Genomic DNA, 6,304 nt, shown 5'->3' on the forward strand with positions numbered 1-6,304 from the left:
GGGCCGTTGATAGTATGCAGAACTGGGCTGAGAAATGGCAGATTGAGTTCAAGCCAGATAAGTCTGAGGTGGTTCATTTTGGTAGGACAAATATGATCGCAGCATTAGCCTAAACAGAGGAAATGTCAGTTGAAAGTATTTTAATCGGATTCTATTGTTTCTGTGGAATGACCTGCAGGTGACAGTGTTGGAGCCGGAAAAGATAGGTGATTTTAAGGAACTACCGGATGGCGACATGGATCTATGAAATTTAGAGGGCTATGGGAAAAGCTTATGTAGTTCTAAGATAGGTACATGCCTGACACAGCTTTGTGGGCCGAAGGGCCTTTATTGTGCTGAATGTTTTCTATGTTTCGATAACATTACAATTGGAACTTTTCCTACATAGAATCTCAACCCACGGACTAGAACTGTTTTTTTTGCATGAAATGCTGACGCAGCTCAACATGCCCGGGCAGGATCTTTGCCAAGTAGCCAGCAGCGGAGGTTTCGGGCCAAGATCCGTCATCATGACTGGAACAGATAATATGAAAATTTGGAGCAGGACAATGAGAGATGGTTGCAAGATGTGCAAAGCGGCGGGTGATAGGGAACACAAGAAGATGGGGATAGGTGTATTAAAAAGATGGAAATGCTAGATGTAAGTGTGGAAGTGCTGCAGAAGGGGCTATCTGATAGACAGGGCTGAAGAGCATGGAGCATGGGGAAGTGGGTGGACCCCAGCTGTATGTGTTGGGCAGGGTCACAGAATTGATGAGAGAGGGAAATAGTAATTTTAAAGTGGGAACTATTAGCGAAAGTTCGGGGTATCGCTGTTGTCATGTTTGTATTTGATCTTAGATTTCTGGAGTTGCAGTAATTGCCTCCTTTAACCTTAAGCGTAGATTCCCGCATCGGCAGGTTTCCCATCGATTTTTTTGCATGAGAACAATCAAAGGGTTGGCACGGTGACCAGTAGGTGCAAAGTATTCCCCTACACAAAATTCTGTAATTTTGCAGTCACATTCCCTAATAGCAGATCGTCACTCTAATCGGGATTTACAAATTGTGATGCGGAAAACCTTTTTCAACACATTTGCAAACACAATCTCATCTAGTCCTGTTTCGGAAGGGGACTCCGTGTGAATATATGGAAAGATTAAAATCCTACTATAAAAACGTTATGTTTGTAAAAACTTTGACCTCTTGGCAAATTTATTCCTCTAAATCTCTTGGAATATTGTGTGGTCAGTAACTTGGCCCCATTAAAACCTTTTTTATTTCTCATTTGCACCCATTTCACCACAATAGAAGAACTCTTCAGTCTGTCCTGATGGAGCACTGCCAACAGAATATCCCGAATTAGCAATGCCACACATCCCCCTTTAGTCCCTCACGATCTGTCACATCAAAAACAACAGAACCTCCTAAAACTGACCTATCTGTTGAATAAATACAGAAGAAAAAAATATTTAGTGTCTTCCAGCATTTATTTTGTCTCTCTAAATGCAATAGCTTTCTTATCTTCCAGAGGACAAAATTTGTCACTAACAAAGTTGATCCGGGATCTCAGCTTGCCGACGAGCATTCGGAAGGTCAGGACACTATTTACACCATGCTTAACCGTTTGATTCCTGACGTTGCTTGAGGTCACCAGCATCTGTTTTACAACTGCTCCACTAACTGCTCCGGTACTCTGGTACCTATCAAACTGCAACACTCGTTGAAACCTCACCATGCAGCATTAACAAAGTATCCCTCAGGATATTAGCCCACTTCCAGAGAAGTTTCAAAGTGTCCCTTCCGTAAAGATTCCACCTACCCATTGATCCAAAGAGCCTTATTCACTCATCCCACACTAACTGCTCTGACACGTTGAAACTGAATAAACTTCCAAATTCTGCACTCATTACTTCGGGGCACAACGATCATTCCCGCGATCACAAGCCTGGACGTCCTGTTCTTCAGCATCTGACTCACTGAAGTCCGTTTACAGAGCCTCATCCCTCATCTGATCCACATCATTAGAGTCATAATGAACCGAATGAGGCTTTTCAGCCCAACTAATTGCTGTTGAGAACGATTGCTGTTGATGAACCTCCAAGCCAGAATCTGGACGAAGAAAGAAACGAAGACTTGAAGGGCACGGTTTTATGGTGCTGGGGAATAGTTTTTGAGGAGAGGTCAGGGGTGTGTTTTTTTTTACTCAGAGAAAGTGTGTGCACATGGAATAGGTTGTCTGCAGTGGTGCTGGAGGCAGATATGGTAGGGCTTTTTCAAGCGACTCCTAGGTATGTGCATGGAGCTTAGAAAAATAGAGGTTTAAGGGTATCCCTTAGTAATTTTTAAAGGAAGTACATGTTCGGCAGAAGCTTCTGGCCCGAAGGCCTGTATTTTTCTTTAGGTTTTCTATGTTTTTCTGACAGATATACATCCCCTATTTCGGTGTTGCAAATTGGACAATTTGTCTCACAGAGTATTGGGACGTGGGGATAGTAGTATTCAAGTTCTAAGCTTTTGGCCGGGTTTCAACAGCCTTACGTTGTTGTTTTTGCAGAGGCTGTATACGAGCTTCAGTTAATTACAAGGTGTGTAGTGAATTTCTTAAGCGAGTTCCTTTGATAAATTGTCAATAGACTCAGTACATATTCCTGTGGTACTCCAGCAGGCACGGGCTTCCAGTCCAAGGGCAATCTTCTACAAACGCACTCTGGATTCTCTCAGAGATAGGTGTCTAATCTAACTAACTACCTCATCCTGAATATTTTGAGACTGAATCTTCCTGAGCAGCCTCCCAGGGGACTTTGCGAAATGCCTTACTGAGGTCCATGTAGGCAACATCCACAACTTCGCCTTCATTCACTTTCCTGGTAATTTCAGTGAAAAGCTCCATCCATAATCAGTGACCAGACCTTAATCATTACATGTCTATGCAAGTACGTAATGTCCGGTCACTTAGAATTTATTCCAATAACTTTCCCACAACAGTTGTCATTCTGACTGCTGTCCAAATCTCCAATTTATGTTTAGCGGCAATTTTAAACAGTGGGGCAACATTAGGTACTCTCCGAAACTCTGGTAGCTTTACTGTCCCTAAGTATGATTTAATTATCTCTGCAAGGGCCCTGGCAATTTCTGAACTTGCATCTTGCAGGCTCCGGGAAAACACCTTGTTAAGCTGTGGGGAATTATCGCCTAAACTTTTGCTTCTGAAATTATAATCTAATTAGAATTAATTCTCATCTAATCAGCTATCTCAGCCTGAATACTGAGTGACTGAATCTTCTGGACCAGCCTGCCAGGGGACTTTGTGAATGATATTGCTGACGTCCATGTACAGAACGAGCAAATACTCGCCTTCATTCACTTTCCTGGTAAGTTTATTACCAAATTCCTTACATTTGACCATCCATAATCATTACATGACTATGCAAATGCTTTATGTCCTGTCACTTAGACTATCTTACAATAACTTTCCCACAACTGATGTCAGATTCACCAGTGTAAATTTTTCTGATGTTCCCTTATTCAAGAAAGGTAGTAGGGAGAGTCCAGGATGTTATAGGCCTATGTGTCGCACCTCAGTGGTTGGTAAGTTGATGGAGAAGATGCTGAGATGCAGGATTTATGAACAGTAGGGGAGGCATAGAATGATTAGGAATAGTCCGGATGGCTTTGTCAAAGGCAGGATGTGCCTTTCGAGCCTGATTGAAAATTTGAGGGTATGACTGAACATATTGATGTAGGTCCAGCAGTAGATGTAGTGCATATGGTTTTCAGCAGGGCATTTGGTTTGTCCATGCAAGGCTTATTGAGAAAGTAAGGAGGTATCGGAACAAGGGGATAGTACTTTGTGCATCCAGTAGTGGCTTGATCAGAGAAGGCAGAGAGTGGCTCTAGAAGGGCCATATTCTGAAAGGATGAGGCCTGTGCCGTGTGGTGCGCCTCAGGGATCTGTTCAGGGACCGCTGTTTTTTTTTTAATGGATTTTGTAAATGGCGGGGATATGGAAGTGGGGCGATGGGTTAGGAAGTTTGCTGTTGACACAAAGGTGGTGTGTGTTGTGGAGAGTGCGGAGGACTGTCAGGTGTTACAACGGGCCGTTGATAGTATGCAGAACTGGGCTGAGAAATGGCAGATTGAGTTCAAGCCAGATAAGTCTGAGGTGGTTCATTTTGGTAGGACAAATATGATCGCAGCATTAGCCTAAACAGAGGAAATGTCAGTTGAAAGTATTTTAATCGGATTCTATTGTTTCTGTGGAATGACCTGCAGGTGACAGTGTTGGAGCCGGAAAAGATAGGTGATTTTAAGGAACTACCGGATGGCGACATGGATCTATGAAATTTAGAGGGCTATGGGAAAAGCTTATGTAGTTCTAAGATAGGTACATGCCTGACACAGCTTTGTGGGCCGAAGGGCCTTTATTGTGCTGAATGTTTTCTATGTTTCGATAACATTACAATTGGAACTTTTCCTACATAGAATCTCAACCCACGGACTAGAACTGTTTTTTTTGCATGAAATGCTGACGCAGCTCAACATGCCCGGGCAGGATCTTTGCCAAGTAGCCAGCAGCGGAGGTTTCGGGCCAAGATCCGTCATCATGACTGGAACAAATAATATGAAAATTTGGAGCAGGACAATGAGAGATGGTTGCAAGATGTGCAAAGCGGCGGGTGATAGGGAACACAAGAAGATGGGGATAGGTGTATTAAAAAGATGGAAATGCTAGATGTAAGTGTGGAAGTGCTGCAGAAGGGGCTATCTGATAGGAGAGACTGAAGAGCATGGAACATGGGGAAGTGGGTGGGCCCCAGCTGTATGTGTTGGGCAGGGTCACAGAATTGATGAGAGGGGGAAATAGTAATTTTAAAGTGGGAACTATTAGCGAAAGTTCGGGGTATCGCTGTTGTCATGTTTGTATTTGATCTTAGATTTCTGGAGTTGCAGTAATTGCCTCCTTTAACCTTAAGCGTAGATTCCCGCATCGGCAGGTTTCCCATCGATTTTTTTGCATGAGAACAATCAAAGGGTTGGCACGGTGACCAGTAGGTGCAAAGTATTCCCCTACACAAAATTCTGTAATTTTGCAGTCACATTCCCTAATAGCAGATCGTCACTCTAATCGGGATTTACAAATTGTGATGCGGAAAACCTTTTTCAACACATTTGCAAACACAATCTCATCTAGTCCTGTTTCGGAAGGGGACTCCGTGTGAATATATGGAAAGATTAAAATCCTACTATAAAAACGTTATGTTTGTAAAAACTTTGACCTCTTGGCAAATTTATTCCTCTAAATCTCTTGGAATATTGTGTGGTCAGTAACTTGGCCCCATTAAAACCTTTTTTATTTCTCATTTGCACCCATTTCACCACAATAGAAGAACTCTTCAGTCTGTCCTGATGGAGCACTGCCAACAGAATATCCCGAATTAGCAATGCCACACATCCCCCTTTAGTCCCTCACGATCTGTCACATCAAAAACAACAGAACCTCCTAAAACTGACCTATCTGTTGAATAAATACAGAAGAAAAAAATATTTAGTGTCTTCCAGCATTTATTTTGTCTCTCTAAATGCAATAGCTTTCTTATCTTCCAGAGGACAAAATTTGTCACTAACAAAGTTGATCCGGGATCTCAGCTTGCCGACGAGCATTCGGAAGGTCAGGACACTATTTACACCATGCTTAACCGTTTGATTCCTGACGTTGCTTGAGGTCACCAGCATCTGTTTTACAACTGCTCCACTAACTGCTCCGGTACTCTGGTACCTATCAAACTGCAACACTCGTTGAAACCTCACCATGCAGCATTAACAAAGTATCCCTCAGGATATTAGCCCACTTCCAGAGAAGTTTCAAAGTGTCCCTTCCGTAAAGATTCCACCTACCCATTGATCCAAAGAGCCTTATTCACTCATCCCACACTAACTGCTCTGACACGTTGAAACTGAATAAACTTCCAAATTCTGCACTCATTACTTCGGGGCACAGCGATCATTCCCGCGATCACAAGCCTGGACGTCCTGTTCTTCAGCATCTGACTCACTGAAGTCCGTTTACAGAGCCTCATCCCTCATCTGATCCACATCATTAGAGTCATAATGAACCGAATGAGGCTTTTCAGCCCAACTAATTGCTGTTGAGAACGATTGCTGTTGATGAACCTCCAAGCCAGAATCTGGACGAAGAAAGAAACGAAGACTTGAAGGGCACGGTTTTATGGTGCTGGGGAATAGTTTTTGAGGAGAGGTCAGGGGTGTGTTTTTTTTTACTCAGAGAGAGTGTGTGCACATGGAATAGGTTGTCTGCAGTGGT

This window comes from Hemitrygon akajei, unplaced genomic scaffold (genome assembly GCF_048418815.1).
Source record: "Hemitrygon akajei unplaced genomic scaffold, sHemAka1.3 Scf000036, whole genome shotgun sequence".
NCBI lineage: Eukaryota > Metazoa > Chordata > Chondrichthyes > Myliobatiformes > Dasyatidae > Hemitrygon > Hemitrygon akajei.